Source organism: Rattus norvegicus, chromosome 3 (genome assembly GCF_021556685.1).
Source record: "Rattus norvegicus strain SHRSP/BbbUtx chromosome 3, alternate assembly SHRSP_T2T, whole genome shotgun sequence".
Classification (NCBI taxonomy): domain Eukaryota; kingdom Metazoa; phylum Chordata; class Mammalia; order Rodentia; family Muridae; genus Rattus; species Rattus norvegicus.
Window position 1 is genome coordinate 132,906,292 of NC_141536.1, and position 18,131 is coordinate 132,924,422.

At 44.4% G+C, this 18,131-nt stretch overlaps 1 protein-coding gene across 11 annotated transcripts in view; it reads left to right on the forward strand.

The window, feature by feature from the left end:
* The window catches only part of Rin2 (Ras and Rab interactor 2), a 216,724-nt gene that overhangs the window by 84,316 nt on the left and 114,277 nt on the right, over window positions 1-18,131 (forward strand). For 5 of the 11 annotated variants that reach the window (XM_087652224.1, XM_087652227.1, XM_087652223.1 and 2 more), the window contains 1 exon segment: window positions 13,137-13,285. The gene's annotated coding sequence lies outside the window, so the exon portion shown is untranslated. 11 annotated transcript variants of the gene reach the window in all.

Genomic DNA, 18,131 nt, shown 5'->3' on the forward strand with positions numbered 1-18,131 from the left:
AAGCCTTCTCTCATCTTTGTGTGTCTCTTGAAGAAAATTGAAATCTGCCTACTCTTATCAACCTTTACCCAGTATGCTGTCCTGTCATAGCCTTCCCCTTGACAAAGACTTGCCTGACCAGGCTTTAGTCAGACTCCTGAACCTTCCCGGGACCCTCTGCATACTTCCTTACACCATCCCGTTTTAACAAATACCTTGCCAAATTAGTCAGATCCTCCTCTTCCTACGTGTGATCCAGTTCCTAGTCTCCATCCTTGCTCCAGAGACATCTGCTCATGTGGCCCATCCTCGGCAAGATTCCTGACAGGTTGTTTTGTAGAGAATTCCCCCTCACATCTGATGTTTCCTCTTAATGACTTTCCACCCACTGCCCCATCCTGCCCTCTACTGTTAATCCCCACCTGCTCTGCCATACCAAGAGTTTAGCCAAATCTGTCTTCCTGACTGCAAATTCCCATTGCCAGGCCCAGCATATGCACCGCGGTGGTCTTGACTAAAGTCAATCCCCGGTGCTTTAACACCTTCCATGATGTAATTGTTTCTTTTCTTCCAGACCCTATGTGGATTAGGAGTTCTTCCAAGTCCGAGTCAGTATGGTCTCGTTCGCACATCTTTGGGTCTCCAGTGCTTGTATCCTTGTGTTTTCGCTATGCGGGAGAGCGCCATGGCAGTGTTTGAATTCTTGCCAAGTGTGTGTTTGCTGCTCTCTAGCTCCTTTCACTGCTAGTTCTTTCACTGAAGGAAGCCGTGGCTTTTGACTGTGGAGGAGCCAGCAGACCCGCACAGTACTTTCACATCTCCAGCTTCCTCCTTGGCTCCCTCAATCCACTCCTCTGAGCCCTCCTTCATCTTCCCAGATTGGGCCTCTGATAGATGGTGGGCCATATCTGATAAATTAGTAATTTATTTGCTCCATTTGAGGTGGGATAATGAAGCCCCACTGCATGGACGTACAAGAGACTAACCAGCCTTGTAAGAAGGTAGCCTGGGACACAAACATACAATCCTTGGAGTCCCCATGTCTTTCCCTTTACACTGCTGTCCTTGGAACACGTTGCAGTCTTGTTGCGGTATCTCTAGGATTTAGGCTAACTAGAGGCTAGCTTCTCATGGATGCTGTCAGGATTATATAAGACCCCATGTCAGCCTGACTTGCAGCAACTGGCATTTGCAGGTCTCTCCTACATGTACTTCATGTCCCCAGGAGTAGTTCTCCACCAAAGTCTTGCAAGGGTTGCTATGGGGATATTTCAGGTCTCTCTCCCTTTCCAGTCTCTGAAACTTATATTTGATGCTGTTTTCCTGGTCCTGGTAGAACTGAGCTGCGACTGTAGTGGTCGTTGGCTTGGATACCCATTTCGCTCTTGTCCCACTCTCTTTTCCACTCACCTACCAGTAGTTCCTAGGATCACCTCTCAAGAATGACCTACCTTCTTGTTCTAGCCATCTGCAACATTATATAGAGCACTGGCTCCCAGGTTAGCATCTACCAAGCCTCGGGCTGTTACTATTTCTGTTGTTAGTAGGAAACAAGGTGATTGTAGAAAGGAAAGTCATCTCATCTACCCATGCTGTTCACCACCCCATAGGAAGAGCCCACTGTGGGTGGGGCGGGCTGTGAGAGCATGATCTGTAACTGTTAGTTTAGAGTCTGCATGCTCAGTGATGGCTGGATTGCCTTCAGTGGAGGAAAAATAACAAAATTTACTAACCTATAGAGTTACAAGTACATATGAGATGCGTAAGCAGATGCACAGTAATATCTGTGGTACTAAAGTTGACTGGAGGACATTCAAGTAGAAAAAGATGTCTGAGCCAAGTGCCATTGTTCATACCTGTAAATCTGAGGTTCAGGAGGCCAGGGCTAGAGGATATCAAGTGTGAGGAAAACGGGGTCTACCTAATAAGTTTGGGGTCAGCCAAGCAACACAGTGAAACCATTTCTCAAAGAAAAACCAAACAAAGAGGTAAAAAAATGTGCAGGAGGAAGTTAGGAAATACTGGTTCACAGGGGGCATGAAAAATCTTTGATGTTGCCCTGGCTTTTGGCCACCTCAAGTTGCTGTGTTTGGTTTGTAGGGTTCATGTCCTCTTTTCTGGATTGAGGAGTTAACAGCTGAACTTTCATTAAAATTGCTTGGTTAAGTTTGTCCAGCGAGTCACCAGGATTTTTGGCAAAACAACCATCTGCTTGTGGTTAAGATTTTCCTGGTCCCGTTACAGCCAGACTCGGCTATGTTTGGAGAATCATGAGGCTTGGCTGTCTGGGCAAGAAAAATGATCAGTCTGCCAGACTTGATGACTTTTGAATCTTTCTTTTCTGACTCTTCTAAACCCTCTTCTGAATTTGACAAGGAAAAAAAGTACCAAATTCTTCAGCTCTTGAAGTCTGATCATTAAGTAGTTTAGAAATACAAGATTGGGAGACTGGGGATAGCTCAGTTAGCAAAGGGCTTGGTGTGGCAGCATGAGGACATTCAGTACCCACATACAACAGTCCAGGTGTGGGGTGCGCGTCTATAATCCCAGCATTACATAGGCAGACTCTAGAGGACCCCTGGGCTCCCAGGCCTGCTAATCTAGTCTATTCTGTGAGCATCAGGCCAATGAGAGACCACCTTGTACAGACAGAGTGGATAGCATCTAAAATAGATCACCAAGGTGGATCCCTGACCTCCACATTCTTACCCACATACACTGTGCACATGAACATGTACACATAGAAAAAAGAAAGAAAGGATGGGAGGGAAGAAAGAAAGAAAGAAAGAAAGAAAGAAAGAAAGAAAGAAAGAAAGAAAGAGAGAAAGGAGAAAGGAAAAGAGAAACAAAAATGTTATATTCTATAGGCATGATGAGTATGGAAACCTTGGAAGATGGAAACAAAGAAGTAGATGATATACATATGACACAGATAGACAGACAGACATCAAGAGGGAATGCTAAAACACACAGTACTCTTGCCCATTGGTAAACATCACAGCTTACCATGGGTCATGGGTGGGGGCTGTTGCAGTAAGTAAGTATTGTGCCTACCAAACCAGTGCTTATGCTCTGTGTAAGTTGTATATTGATGGCTACGTATAGATATTTTGGATACTTTTTTTTTCAAAAGGCAGGTGATGGGTACTTTTCAAACAGGGGATCAAGCTTCACCTTCATACTTTCTCTTGTAATCTTTCTGGGCCACAAATGATAAGTGAGACTCAGTTCTTCCTTTTCTCTTTGGGGTTTAAAAACGCCAATTAACTTTTCCATTCACCTAAAAGATGGGTGTGTCCAGTGGCTTGCTCTATACATCTACAACAGTATGGTGTTGGGGCAGTATGCTCTGACATATAGTCTATGCATGTCAGTCGTGGCATGCAGTTGCTTCCCAAAGAAGTTCTACTTCTGAAAAGTACAATAAAAATGCACTCGTATCATAAGCAGCAAATGTGTAAGGAAGTGTATCAGTCAGAGCTCTCAAAGTAGCAGGACTTACAGACTGAATAACAATGTACATACACACACACACACACACACACACACACACACACACACACACACACACGGTATTTCTCAGAATCACTTACAGGCTGTGATGCAACTAATCCAGCAATGGTGGGCTATGTATAGGAACTCCCAAGAATCCAGATGTTGCTCAGCCCACAAGGCTGGATATCTCAGCTGGTCTTCAATAGACTCTGGGATTCGGAAGAAGTAAGCTACAATACAAGAGAAGGAATGGACTTCCTAGCAAGATGAGGGCAAGCAGGCAAAAAAGCAGAACCTTCCTCCCTTCCATGTCCCTCCGTAGACGTTCAGCAGGTATGGTCCAGATTCCAGGGGCATCTTTCCCCCCCAAGACCAGACGTCAAAGACACCTGTCTTCCCATCTCAAGATCCCAATCAAAAGCGTGTGTCCTCTTACCTCAAAGGTCCAGACTAGAAGTAGATTCACCCACTTCCAACCAAGCAGAAAATTTCTCACAGGTGTGCCCTCCATGTCTGGATTGGAATTCATTCCAGATGTAGTCAAGTTGACAACCAAGAACAGCCAGCAGAGGAAGTGTGAGGGACTAAAACAATAACACACGCAGCTTTCAAATCTAACATCTGAGAAGCAGGCGTGAAAAGGTGTCCACAAAGGTGTGGTAGATGGATCTTCAAATCACTGTGTCCATCTTTTTCTTTCTTTAATTTCTTAGGGAATGCTGAAGAGTTAGGGCCTTAAATGCATCAAACACATGCTTTGTCTAAGGTCTTATATATGCTAAGCACATGCTTTGTTAGTGAACTACACACCTGGTTACTTCTAGCAAATGGTAAATACTGCATACTAATCATCAAAATGCACACCCGCTAGTGTGTTCTCTAACAAATCTTAGATCGTTTTAAAGCATTTGTAAGAGACAGGGGAGATGGCTCGGTTGGTAAAATGCATGTGACCCAAATATGAGGTCATGGCCTGTACCCAAACAGCCATACAAAATGCAGCATGGTCGGATCAGGAGGCTGTCTTTGTTGTATGATGGGTTACGCTGACTGCTTCTTCTAAGGAGTATCAAGGGAAAAATCAAGCCATACATGGTAGACTATACCTGTAATCCTATCACTTGGGAGGTGGAAACAGAAGGAATAAGAATTCAAAGATATCCTCAGCTACACAGTGAGTTCAAGGGCAGCCTAGGACGCCTGTGTCCCTGTCTCAAAACAAGCAACTACAAACAGAGGGAGAAGGGAAAAAAAAGAGGAGGATGTGGAGAATGGGGAAGATAAAAAGGATTTAATTTGGCCTCTTCTGGATGCTGGCTCTGAAGCTTCTCTGCAGATAGCATGTAGCCAGGGTGAGCAGGGTGCTCACGAAGCTGAGGGCACTTTTGTGGTCTGAGGAAAGCACAGTCTCAGCAGCCTTCCCTGCGCTGGGCTGCAGTGTCAGGATGTGTGGTGTGTGGTAGCAGCTGTAAGGAGAAGCTAAGCAAGTCTCCATGAGGAGCTGGCACCAGGCGAAGTCTGGCTCCTGGTGAGAACGCTTCCTTCCCTGTGTGCTGATGTGTGGGTTGTTTGGTGTGGCTTTTCTCAGTATTGCCTACCTTGCCACACACAGTGAACATGGTCTTTTTTCTCATCCAGAGCCACCGATGTGCTGAGCCACAAACAGCCCATTACCTGACCCAGCCTGGGGCAGAGCCACTCGGGGAAGAAAACCAGGAACTGAGAACATAGGCCCTTTCCACATCCCGCTGTTTTGCATTCTCAGTATCCCATGTTTCTTGAGTAACAGGATAATTTTCCTTTGTAGGGAATACCTACATGAATGAAGCTGTCTTTGTTGAATGACATTTTCTTTTACTAAGACTAGTCTTCTGCACTGTTTTAAGGCTTTTCATGGGTTCTCATTAATTCTTGCGAGAGTCTTACCAGGCTGGGAAACAAGTGGGTGAATGGATCAGATAACACGGTGTCCTCCATGTTTTGAAGTGATGCTGGGTGATCTGTCCCCCGGGGGGAATCTATGACTTGTGAGTGAAAAACAGAACTGTGTAGTCATGGTGTTATGCATGTGATCAGAAGGGACAGTAGGCACCCAGAAAGACATAACGGCAGGGCTGGTAATCCAGCAAAGTCTCACAGATCAGGTTAGCATTAAGCCAAGTCTTGAGTGATAAGGACTTGTATCTTATTAGTAGACTTTTTATTACTGTGACCAAAATCCCTAAGAGAGACTACTTAATGGAAGACAGATTTGTTTGGGATCATGGTTTTAGAGGGCTCAGTCCATGATGCCTTGGCCTCATATACTTGAGAGAAAAACATCATGGTGGAGGGAGCCTGCGGCAGAGGAGGGCTGTGTGTACTAGGGGACTGGAAGCAGAGAATCTAGGCCACAAAGCTTTTACCTGCTAAATAAGTCCTTTATCACTAAGTTTCATGTCAAGTCCTGCAATAAATATCAGGTTATTGTTTTGGTTTTGGTTTTTTAATCAGTTTGCCCAAGAATAGCCTATATACAGTGGTTCCTGACTTAGAACAATGTGACTGTTTATTTGTTTCACTCTACGCTGGTTCAAAATTATTCACATTCAGTAGAAAACATATTTGAATTTTAAATTTTGACCCGAGCCCTTGGAAACAGAGCTGAATTGTAGTTCATGGGTGTCCTAAGAGGATAATCATTTAGTGGTATTTGTTCTTTAAATCTGGTAAGGGCTGAACAAGATAAGAGGGTGGAGGAGAGAAGAGAGGGAGAAGGAAAGGAGAGACAGGTCGTCTCTATTAAAAATTATACCTTCTGGGCTGGAGAGATGGCTCAAGGGGTAAGAGCACTGACCATTCTTCCAAAGGGTCCTAAGTTCAATTTCCAGCAACCACTTGGTGGCTCACAACCATCTGTGATAGATCTGTTGGCCTCTTCTGCTGTATCTGGTGACAGCTACAGTGTACTCACATACATAAAATATGTAAATAAAGCTTACAAAATTCAAATTATACCTTCTGCTGATAGTTTCATCTTCATTTTGATTGATCTGTACTTTGCCGTGTTTTATTTCCATATTTTCATACGTTTCAAATGGATGATGGTGGTTGTTACATTAGGAATGGAGTATGTTTAAACTATATGTCTACAACTTTGTTCTGGATTTTCATTGACATTACTTCCATTTGTTGTAAATCCAGTAGTAATTGAACAAGCTCCCTTCGTTGTTTTTTTTATTTATTCTTCTCTCATATATCACATCCCAACCACAGCCTCTTCTCCTTCCACTTCCCCCAGTCCCTCCTCCTTTCCCTCTTCTCCAGATCTCCTCTTCCTTCATTTTCCTTCAAAAAAGGGCAGGCCTTCCAGGGATATCAACCAAATACAGCATAACAAGATGCTGTAAGACTAGGCTCAAACCCTCCTATCAAGGCTGGATGAACCGAGTAGGAGGAAAAGGGTCTCATGATGGGACAAAAAGACAACCCCATTCCCACTGTTAGGAGCCCACAAACACCCCAAGCTAAACAACCCTAACATGTAAGCAGAGGACCTAGCTCAAACCATGCAGGGGCCATGGTTGCCACTTCAGTCTCTGTGACTTCCTATGAGTCCTGCTGAGTTGATTCTGTGGGCCATGTTTTCCTGGTCCTCAACCCCTCTGACTCCTACAATCCTTCCTCTCCCTCTTCTACATGGTTCCCCAGCTCTTCCTAATGTTTGGCTGTGACTCTGTGCGTCAAGCAAGTTTCCTTCTTATGATTCCTTAAAATAGCTGTAAAGCAGGCTGTGAAGAGATTTAAGTTCAAGTAATTTATTAATGATGATCTAAGGAAACAAACAGTAAAGGGGACAGGAGTCAGGGAAATGGAGCTCCCATTGAAGAGATCAAACATACCTGTGCGCATGCAGATATACTTGACTGTCTCACTGTCCTGGTCAGCATCTGTGGAGGAGACCTCCTGAGTCCTGAGTTCATAAAGGCAACCAGTGAAAGCTTTGCATGCAGTCCGCCCCCAGCAGGAGCTCCGCCTCCCAGAGAACCTTTGAACAGCATTGAATGTGTATCTCAGAGTTAACCCCCTGAGAGTCTTCTTCCAACAGAGCCCCTAGTTTGCTGTTTAATTTCTTTGTGTATAGTGTGAAGGTTGGGTCAGTTGAGGGACAGTGGTCTGGGGAAAGTTCACAGAGAAGTTAGGCCTGATAGACTCTTTGGAAATTGGATGAAGTTTGGCTAAGTTAACCAACAAAGCAGATACGGGAAGGACACTCTAAGCAGATGCGGGAAGGACACCACCCTGCTCTAAATGCAAAGGTGGCTGTGGATGGACTGGGTGGACATCTGGTCATGCCCCATCCTGTCCCTACCTTACCTACCATGGGCTTCTTTGTTATTATTTTTGACTTTGAGACACACTCTCATTAAATTGTCAAGACAAATGTCTTGAACTCACATCCTCCTACCTCTGACTCGAGGAGATGTCTTTTTAAAGGTGGAAATGCTTGGTGGAGGGTGGAGCTCAGCACACAGTATGAGCATCCGGCTCTGGCTTCCACCTTTAGCACTCACTAGGGAGGGTACCCAGAAAGATGGATTAAGATTCCAGAGAGCTTCAGTGGTTTGGCATTTGCTCAGCAAGTTTAAAACTTTAGGTTCAATCCCTGCGCTTCCAACAAAACAAACAAACCAGTTATTTATGCTATTAAAAAAAAAAGTAGTGGCTGGACAGTGAGGGCCTCTAATCCCAGAACGCAGGAGGCAGAGGCAGGTGGAGCTCTGTGAGTTTGAGGCCAACCTGGTCTACAAAGCTAGTTCCAAGACAGCCAGGACTGCTCCACAGAGAAGCCGTATCTTGCAAAGAAAAAAAAACCTGCAATTAAGATTTTTTTTTAAAGCCCACTCCTGTACTCTCAGCATTTGGGAAGAAGAGGCAAGAGGATTGTGAATTCAAAGCCATCCTGGGCTAGATACATGATGAGTTCTAGGGTAGTACAGGCTATGAAAGCCTGTCCCCAAAGGAAAAATAAGATTATTTTTTAAAATATCACAAAGAGTTTTTAAATGTAATCATATACATATAAATGTATAGTAAAACTTTTTGGGAAATAGTCCGATAAAAAATATTTCAGGGTTTACAGGTCATATGGTCTATTGTCACTGGGAAGCACTCATTGTTGTATGTCAATAAAACTTTATGTAAAAATTTGCTTGGAAGGTGCATCTGGCCCATGACCAACTTTACAGACAGCTGGTATCGGAAATTCATAATACTGGAATTAGCCAGGTGTGGTGACACACGCCAGTGGTCCTAGCACTGAGAAAATGTCACCCACAGTTACATCGTGAGTTTGATAGCAGCCTGGGTTATATGAGACCATAAAAAAGCAATATTAAAAATACAAAACTCACAAGGCAAGGCAATATCCACAGGACGATAAGAGTTGCATCTCATGAAACAGAAGGCATCTTGTGAGCAGGCGCCTTTCCCATTAGCTTCCCTTTTCTACGATTTACAGATGTGAAAATACACATCATTGGTTTTATTATCATCGGTCTTGGCATCAGCAGATTTGCCCACTCCACTAAAACAGAATCAATCATGATAGGGCCTTTTTGGCCATTACCATGCACACACAAAGAGCCAAGCGTTTGATTGCCCTGACCCGCCCACCCTTCGGCTTGCCTAGGTGAGGTGCAGCACTGCCGTCTTCCCTCTCGGACTGAAAACAGGCGAATGAATCATTTCCGTCGTGTCTTGAGGGTGCATTTTTCACATTTTTGTGCCCTGCTGTGCGCCGGTGTGTGATTTCCCTGTTTTAAGTGGCCCCTGAGGATAACAGTGAAGTGCTGTCTAGCATTCCTCTGCGCAGGAAGGCGGAGATCTGCCCTGCGGAGAAAGTATGCGTGCTGGATAAGCATTACTGAGCATGACACAGAGCACCGTTGACCCCGAGTGCAGCGTTAGTGAACCGGCAATGTGCTGGGGGATTTTAAATGGAATCACACAGAAGCTGAGGCTGAGGATTGATCTGTGAGTAACAAGTTGTGAATAGAGGCTGGCAGGAGCTAGCCTGGGAGTAAGATTCAGTGTTTGCTAACAGCGTGCAGGCATTAACCAGGGAACAAAGTACCATGAGCACAAGAATTACTTGTTGCTCTCAAACAAACAAACAAGCAAACAAACAAACAGACAAACAGACAGGCAGAAGATAACCCAGAAGGGCTTGAGACAGCCCACTGGTCAGCCTGGGGTAGTAATATTGCTCCGATGCCTTCTCCTCCCCTTCCGGTACTTACAGTATCTGTCTCCTTCCCTGACAGTATTTTCTGGGATCACCTCCCAAATAAGATACTTGTCTCAGGATCTCAGGACTGAGCCTAAATAGTGGCAATAAAAGAGGAGCCCTGTTAGTTTTGTGGGGTGCAGGAATATGTAACTTCCTTGGGAAATTTGGAAACTTGGATTTGATACAGGAAAAAAATGGAGCACTGAATACCTAGGAGGGAAATGGGAACACTAAATTCTAAAAATCTACATTTCCAACAGGAAAGTGGAAGGCTGGGAAAGAGCCAGTCTTAGTCTGTTTTCTGTTGCTAATAACATATCACAGCCTGAGTAAACTGCAAAGAAAAGAGGTTTGTTTTGGCACACAGTCCTGGTTCAGAATCAAATAGCTTGCATCTGGTAAAGACAGTCATGCTAGCAAAGGCTGAGTTGTGTGGCCAGACGGGGAGACAGCACATGTACAAGTGTGTTCGTGAATGCATGTGTGCATGTGCGCATGTGTGCTGCTGTTGTTGTGGCTGGAACCCAAGGCCTTACACCTGCTCTCCCACTGAGCACACCGCTCAGTCCTTGCTCTGACTGTGTATGCCCGCCCACCAGTATTCCATCACAGGCGATCTTGTGAGCATAGCCAATTTCATCACCTCCCAAAGCCCCCACCACTAAAGTTCACATCTTCCTAACACTACTGTTTTGAAGTAGAAATTAAATTTCAATACAAGAACCCTTGGGGGTGCACGAAACCTCTCCAAGCTATAGTAAGTCATACCTTTGGGGCAGTCTAGCAGGGTGGGCAATACTGATTGACAACAACATTTCTAAAGCCATTAAGTCCAAGACCAAGTGGGTGTGCAGATTGGGAAGAAGGATGAGCGAGTTTGGGGCCTGAAAACTCAGAAAAAATATAAACAGATTGGCAAACAAGGCATATGGACAGGGAGCCAGCTCCCTCTCCATCAAGCCTGGGTTGCCATTAACAGAAACAGTAAGGGGGACTTCAGGGGATTGGGAAGTGAAGTGGAAAGTCAGCATCTGAAGCTAAATTTGAGAGGAAGAAACCAGAAATGAGTGCTTTTGCTACTTTTTGTGGCCAGATATCCCTGGGTCCAGAGTGGGAGGCAGGAGATCAGGAAGAAGTCACAAACCCTGCGTGTTTTGTTTTGTCTTACATTTGTTTGAGCCAGGGGGAAGAAATAATTGCAGCCCAGAAACAGCATGTAAACCTGACAGCAGGATGAGTTGATTTCTTCTGTTGTCTTGGTCTCACTTGATGAAGAACTCAAGGGTAGAAAATCATCATTTTAGGAACAGGAAACAGGAGAGAAGCGTGTTGTAGGGAATACTTCTAAGTCATGGAGGCTAAACTGTCAAAGTCTGTGGAGGAAGCTTTGGATAAAGTAAAAGCTTCCAGCACTATAGGGAAGTGTCCTGTTTCAAACAAACACAGGTATGGTCTCCAAGGAGATAGGTAATGGGAGGATTTATACATAAAAGCCCTTCATAAGTAAAAAAAAAAATACCAGAAATCAACTGGTTGTCTGTATTATGTACTTTGCTTATGGCCATGATGATGTACCTGCTAAAAGCTTAAGAAGGGAGGGTTTATTTTTAGCTCAGATTTCCAGGGTCTAGTTTATCACATGGGGAAGACATTGAAGGCTATGGTGAGATAGCCAGTGACTTTTCATCTGTAGTCAAGAAGCACAAAGTGACAAACATTGGTGCTCAACCTACTTCTCCTTTTTATTCAGTCTGGAAGCACAGCCCATAGGACAGTACTGAGGGTGTGCCATCCTTCCCCGTTAAACCTCTCTGGAACCACCTTCATGGGCACAGTCATAATGATTCTAAGTCTCAGCAAGCTGACAGTCAAGATTAACCGCTATCACTGTTGCCTCTAGAGCAACAGAGCATTAAGTCTGAGTTATACAAACCCCACTCCCAACACCATTTCAGTGGAGAATGTGATCGAAGCTGCTATAACCTATCCTTCCTCCTGAAATCTAAGAGGATTGGGAAGGGGCTTCAAGCTGAGAAAAGCCCTAACTTACAATCTTTTCTTTCCCTTGGTTGAATATGACTACAACTACCCAAAGAGAAGGCCTTGTTTTTGAATCAATATAGTAACATCACATTGCCTACTTTTGTCATTATCTGCAGTAGCTTGAGGCTCAGAGAAGCCAATTGTAGAAAGACTGTGGCCATTATCCTTGGTCTCTGACAGGAGGTAGAAAGTTTTTGCGAGGCTAACTATGTTTTGACTTTCCAAGATGAGAATGCTTGGAGGGACAGGGTTTAGGATACAGTGGGGCATAACCAGAGATGGTGGGCCCATGGTGGAGAGGCTGCAGAGCCTTAGGAAAGGCCATAGGCAAAGACAGAGCCCAGCAAACAGGATGCTTTAAGGGAAATAGAGATCAAAATGAAACTTGGATCCCTCTTGGCTCTCAAATCCATACTGCCTACTTTCTCCAAGTGACACAGGGGCACACAGGGCCACTCAAGACCAAACCCTATACTTCTGCAAACCAAGATGAATTTAAGCTGCTAAGGGAATGTGGGCCTTTTCTTTTCTTATATGAGTAGCTGTCAGACACACCAGAAGAAGGCATCTGATCCCATTACAGATGATTCTGAGCCACCATGTAGTTGCAGGGAATTGAACTCAGGACCTTTGGAAGAGCAGTCAGTACTCTTAACCACTGAGCCAACTCTTCATCCCAAGGTGGGTCTTTTCTGCTGTGAGCCCTGAGATCATATTGCCCACCACCCTTCTGTGCCCTGAGACCAGGGCTCTGCACACTGTCTCTCACTGATCTTCCCCGCATGGTGGGACAAGTCTAGGACAGAAGGCTTGAACCACCTTTGAGCTCATAGTCCCTCTGGGTCTTGATCAGGTTCCATGAGCTCAGTGATCTGCAAGACCTGAGCCTGCTCTTGCTGTCTGCACAAGCTGTCCTCAAGGCACTGCCCCCTAAGGCTGCACCTGTTCCTGCTGTAGCATCCAGAGGCTGGAGACCAGGGAGGGGACAGGACACACACACGACAGGAAGGATAAACTGTCAGAAGGAAGAGGCATGCCACACCATGAGGCAGCTTCAGAACTGTCCCACGTCCTCACATTCAGGCACAAAGCACCACGGAGCATGAAACTCCCTATAACTTGAGCCTTCGAGTTCCTTGCAAGGGTTCATTTGTCATGACAGAATGGACTAGAACTTACTCAACAGCCTTGAGTTTATGACTGTTAAACATTCAGACATTAAAAGTCCATACAGACAGCCATCTGTCCTCTTGCCCCCAGAATCCCCTTGAGTAGCAGAAGAAACCAGTCTCTCTCTGGGCTACCCATCCATGAGCCTGTCTGATTCTATACCATTTTCTTCTTCCAGAAGTCCGACTCATTGACCTGAAGCAACCTCCCTCAGACATGGAGTGTCACCATGCTCAGAAACTCTGTGACAGGACCTGAGCCTGCTACCTCTCTCTATCCTGGGCTCCACAGTAGCTGCACCTACACTGTCTAACTTCCCTTTTAAAGGTGGGTAGGGGAGGAGCCAACAAGAGGATAGTATTGGGGGTGACTATAAAAAAGAAACCGTGTACTTGAAAGAGGGCCTGAGAGCTCAGCAAATGTTGTGGTGAGCTCTAAATTTTCCACCTGTGCTGAACTGAACAGTATGTAAGGAGATTCGTGCATTACCCTAAACCTGAATAGGTGACGCTTTCATCAAAAGACATGAGTGCCGTTGACCAACCAAGAAAGAGACTGAAAGTAAATCTTTGCCACATCATCACTGACACTAGCCCACCTGTTTTGGTGATGGCGACAGATAATGCCAAAATGCTTATGTGGGCTCCACAACTCTGGTAGACACGGAATACTTTGTAGAACTGATTCTCTGTGCATCCCCCATGCTAATTTCCAGTCTCTGACTGTAGGACAGTATGGCCACATTGTCTTGATTGCGTTCATTGATGTGGGAAGACCTAGCCTAAAAAAGCAAGCATCGTCATTTCCTGAATCTGGGCTCTGAGGTGAATATGAGTGGAAAGGGAGCTGGGCATTAGGTGTGTATGCGTCCTTCTGTCTGCTCTTGACTGAGGATGTGATCAGCTACTTCACGGCCCTGCTGTGTTCATTCCCTGTGTTGATGGACTCTAACTTGGAATAGTGAGCTAAAACAAATCCCTTATCTCCTAAGTTGCTTTTGTTAGAATATTTTATCACAGCAAAAAGAAAATAAAAATCTTAAGACTTGGAATGCATTCAAATACCCTTAACGGATGCTGTAACAAATGCCTACATGCATACCTGTGTTTGTCCTGTATTTCTGTAAGTCCATCAGCCGCTCTCCCATCTTAACTAAGTGCACATCATACGCTATGGCTGTAGTTTTTGTACTTTGAGGTATAACTATAAAATTACTGCATTTTTCCCTTCTTCGAAAACAGAAAACATATTGATTTTTGTTTAATGTAATAAACTGTAAGCCTTCAGTTTTTGTCTTAAAGACAACACTTCATAGCCTCTCTTTGACCTATCATAGTTGCCAGTACCACTTACACTTTGAGAATCACTTGAATACAGTTGTTAGTCTCAAAACCAAGGAAGCTACAGAATGACAGATGGGTAGGTGGTTTACATGGGCACTGGATGCTGCGGGTCCCAGGTGGGAAGAGAGAAGCATCCATCCATCATGCTGTGCAGAAGGGTACGCAACGTAAGGTTGATGGACAGTTTATTTCTGTAATTTTCCATTTACCATTTCAAACCAGAGTTGACCTGGAGTAACTAAAACTGTGAATGATGAGGGAGGAGTATAGTCCTACTTGTGTGTTAATTTGTTTGTGTGCTGTGTGCATACGCATGTATAAGCATGTGTGTATGTGTTGATGCACATGGGTGCGCTTGCATATGGAGTTTAAGATTGATGTTGAATTCCTTCCTCAATCATGCCTCACTTTATGTGTAGAGGCAGGGTCTCTCACTTGAGCTCAGAGCTCACCTGGTCAGCTTGTTCCTGGTATCCCCCGTGAGCACTTCCCAATTCCCCTGTAATCACAACTGGGTCACCACACCCACCTTGCATTTATGTAGGTGCCAGGGATAAAAGCTGTGGTCTTCACACTTGGACAGTAAGCGCTTTACCCATGGACCCACCTCTCCAGTCCCTACGGTACTGCTTTCTTTTTTAATAGGTATGGATGTTTTGCCTTTGTACCACATGTGTTCAGTCCCCACAGAGTCCAGAAAAATTAGACTCCCCTGGAACTGGAGTTATAGATGGTTTTGAAATGACATTTAGGTGCTGAGAATCAAACCCAGACCCTCTGGAAGAGCGGCCAGTGTGATTAACCTCTGAACCACCTCTCCCACCCCAATAGTACCACTTTTAAGAAGCAGATAGGATTCCCATTGTCTTCCGGCCTAACCTCTAAAGAAATGGAACTCACCAAGCTTAAGATCACAGACTAAACACAGGAATTCCTTAAGGTTATCCTAATGGCACCATTTAACTTGGTTAAGATAATAGCTAGAAACAGATGTGTCCAACTAGTGCCAAGTATATGATTTGTGGATAGAGCCTGCTCTCAGTGTACAGATCTAATTTCCTACAATTGCTATAGTTTATTACTTCAGTGTATGAAGAAGCAAGTTATGAAGCCTCTTCAAAGACTCTGTGGCCTGGGCTGGGCGAGGGAAGAGCCATGGTGCACTGGCCTTGGCTCTGCTTGCTCACCCGAGCTGACTATTAAATTTGTGTGTCTTTTGCCAGTCTGTTGAAGTCATTTTGGAAGGTTGCAGTCAGCCCTGGTAGACGTTTTCATACCACAAAACCAGCACGCATTAAAACTTGAGGTTTTGAGTCCCCAGCAAACCAGTTGCTAAACATTTTTTAAGTGCTTTATTGACTTAAAGGAGACAGTCAATGTCTTAATGATAAATTGCTAGTTTTGGGAAGGTCTTCAATACACACAGTATAAAATGAAGTAGACTTTCACAGAGGCTTGGGGGAGGTGGCAGACAAGAAGACAGCAACTGTGTGACTTTTGTCAGGCTGACAAAAGTTCAATGTTTTTTTGTTTTTTTGTTTTTTTGTAGAGAGAAGCTGTTAGGTCTGTGTCTCTATAGAACATTGTGGCAGGAGGGAGTTGTAGAGGAAGGCTGCTCACCTCCTGGCAGTGCGAGAGAGAGGTGAGTTAGGGATAAGCTCTAACCCTCCAACTAGGTCTTCCTCTTGATATCCCACTCAGGTATGAATTGCACTCGTGAGGTTAGTTTCTTCATGAACCAGTAATCTTTCAACAGCACCGCCGGCTGAATAGCAAGCCTTCAAACCCTGAGCCTTTTGTCTGCGAAGATATTTCATATCCAGACACAACACAACTCAGTTCCTGGTATCCAAGAACCTGTGTGCTCCCAGGGTTACTTCATTACGTTCTTTCCTTGCTTCTGAGAGGTAGCTGGCAGGCACACTTTGATACAATGCCCCCCACTTTTTGAGATGGGATGTAATTATAGTGTGGTCTTGACCTTGAACTCTGCTCCCTTTATCCTTATTCTCCCACGTTCTGGGAATACATGCGTGTCGCCATGCCTAGTGATGCAGGACGTCTTTATGAAGCCATTGAACTTGATGTGTTCATTACTTTGTTTCAACAGCAAAAGACTGCCAGTAAATAAGGTAAAAAAAAAATTTAAAGAATAATAATATTTCATTCTTAAAACTACTCTCTTCAAAACTTAAATAAACATCTTGTGGGGGAAAAAAAAAACCCTTTCAACTGCCTCTTCTGCATATCCTACACAAGAACCAGTTTTACATGGATTAGAGACCTGTGCATGAAAGTGAAAAATTACACGAGAGAGCCAGGGAGCAGCTCACTGACGCAGCACTTAGCTAGCAGGCATAAGACACCGGGTTCAATATCCAGCACTACAAAAAAAAAAAAAGAATAAAATGCTTTCTTTGATAGCTTAGCAGTTGACGTTAGACAAAGGAAAATGGTTTAAAAAAGCAGATGAAAGTGAAGAACAATTTTAAGCAAGTTAACAATCTTGTATAAGAAAATTAGCCGAGTAATTAAGACAATCTAATGTAAAAAAAAAACTTAAAAAAAAAATAAATAAAAATTTAAAAAAAGACGATCTAATGGAGTTTGCCCTAGAAAATATTTTCTGTATGAGAGTTATTAGTATTGGGATCGTTCCAATGAAAATACTTGTGTTTGTTAAACATGAAGTTGAAAGTTCCTTAAAAGTCACAAAGACCAGATTAAACAAAACTGGGCAAACACATCTCTCAGCAGTTCATGACTGTATCCCATTATCTAATGCTGACCCGAGAGACAGCAAGATGGCGGGGGGAGGCGGGGAGGAGAGGAGAAAGAGAAGGAAGAAGAGGAGGAAGCAGAGGAGAAGGGGAATGAATGCATGCAGGTCTCCTTACACTTGCGGTGATATGGAAGAACAGCACACACGGGGTCTCTAATCCGTTACTGAGAAAGCTTCGTCAAAGATGTCATTGCTGTCTGCCATTCTTGTCAGGGGGCCTTTTTCTGTTCTAAAGCCTCCATTAATTTAGTCCAACATCTTCGAATTAAAGACCTGACTAGAGGATAACTTCAACTTCCTCTTGCTCCTGATGGTCAAAGATTATAAATCTATTGGACTAATCAGGACTAATCTCATCCAGTGGCCTCTTATATTTATTCATGCTATTTTCTCCCCAGCCTCTGGATCTCTGCTTCCCACAGCTGAGCTGTTATATGCCCCAAATCCAGCTCGTGTCTCTCGTTTCTGAGTAGATTCTACTCCTCTGAGAGCAGCTAGTTTTGTTACTAGTCTGAGTCAGTATCTGTCCAGACACAGTCTACGAGGAGAGGTGGCAAGCAGAATCACTCATGTGACACACCAGATGCATTCTGTGGACTCCTTCAGGTATGCCCTGGTGTAGGAGTGGTCACACACAGCACAGACGTGAGGGAAGCCAGCCTGAACGCATGTCCTGTCTAAAACATTCAAAGCAGCGGCCATACTGGAATGATGACAGTATGTCCAGACACACTGTGTGTCGCAGTGTGTTCTTCTCCAATACTTCTAAATAGGACAGTGTGTGAATGTGCTACTGTGCTACTCGTAAGTCTCCCCACAAGGTCTATGTCTTTAAAACATATTTTTTTTCTGGACCAGTGCAATGGCTCAGTGGATGAAGGGGCCTCTTGCCAGGACTGATGACCTGAGTTGGATCCCCAGGGTCCACACGGTGAAAGGAGAGAGCCAACTCCTGCCAGTTGATTTCTGACCTCCACACACTGGTATGGCTTATGTGAGCATGAGCGCGTGCGCGCGCACACACACACACACACACACACACACACAC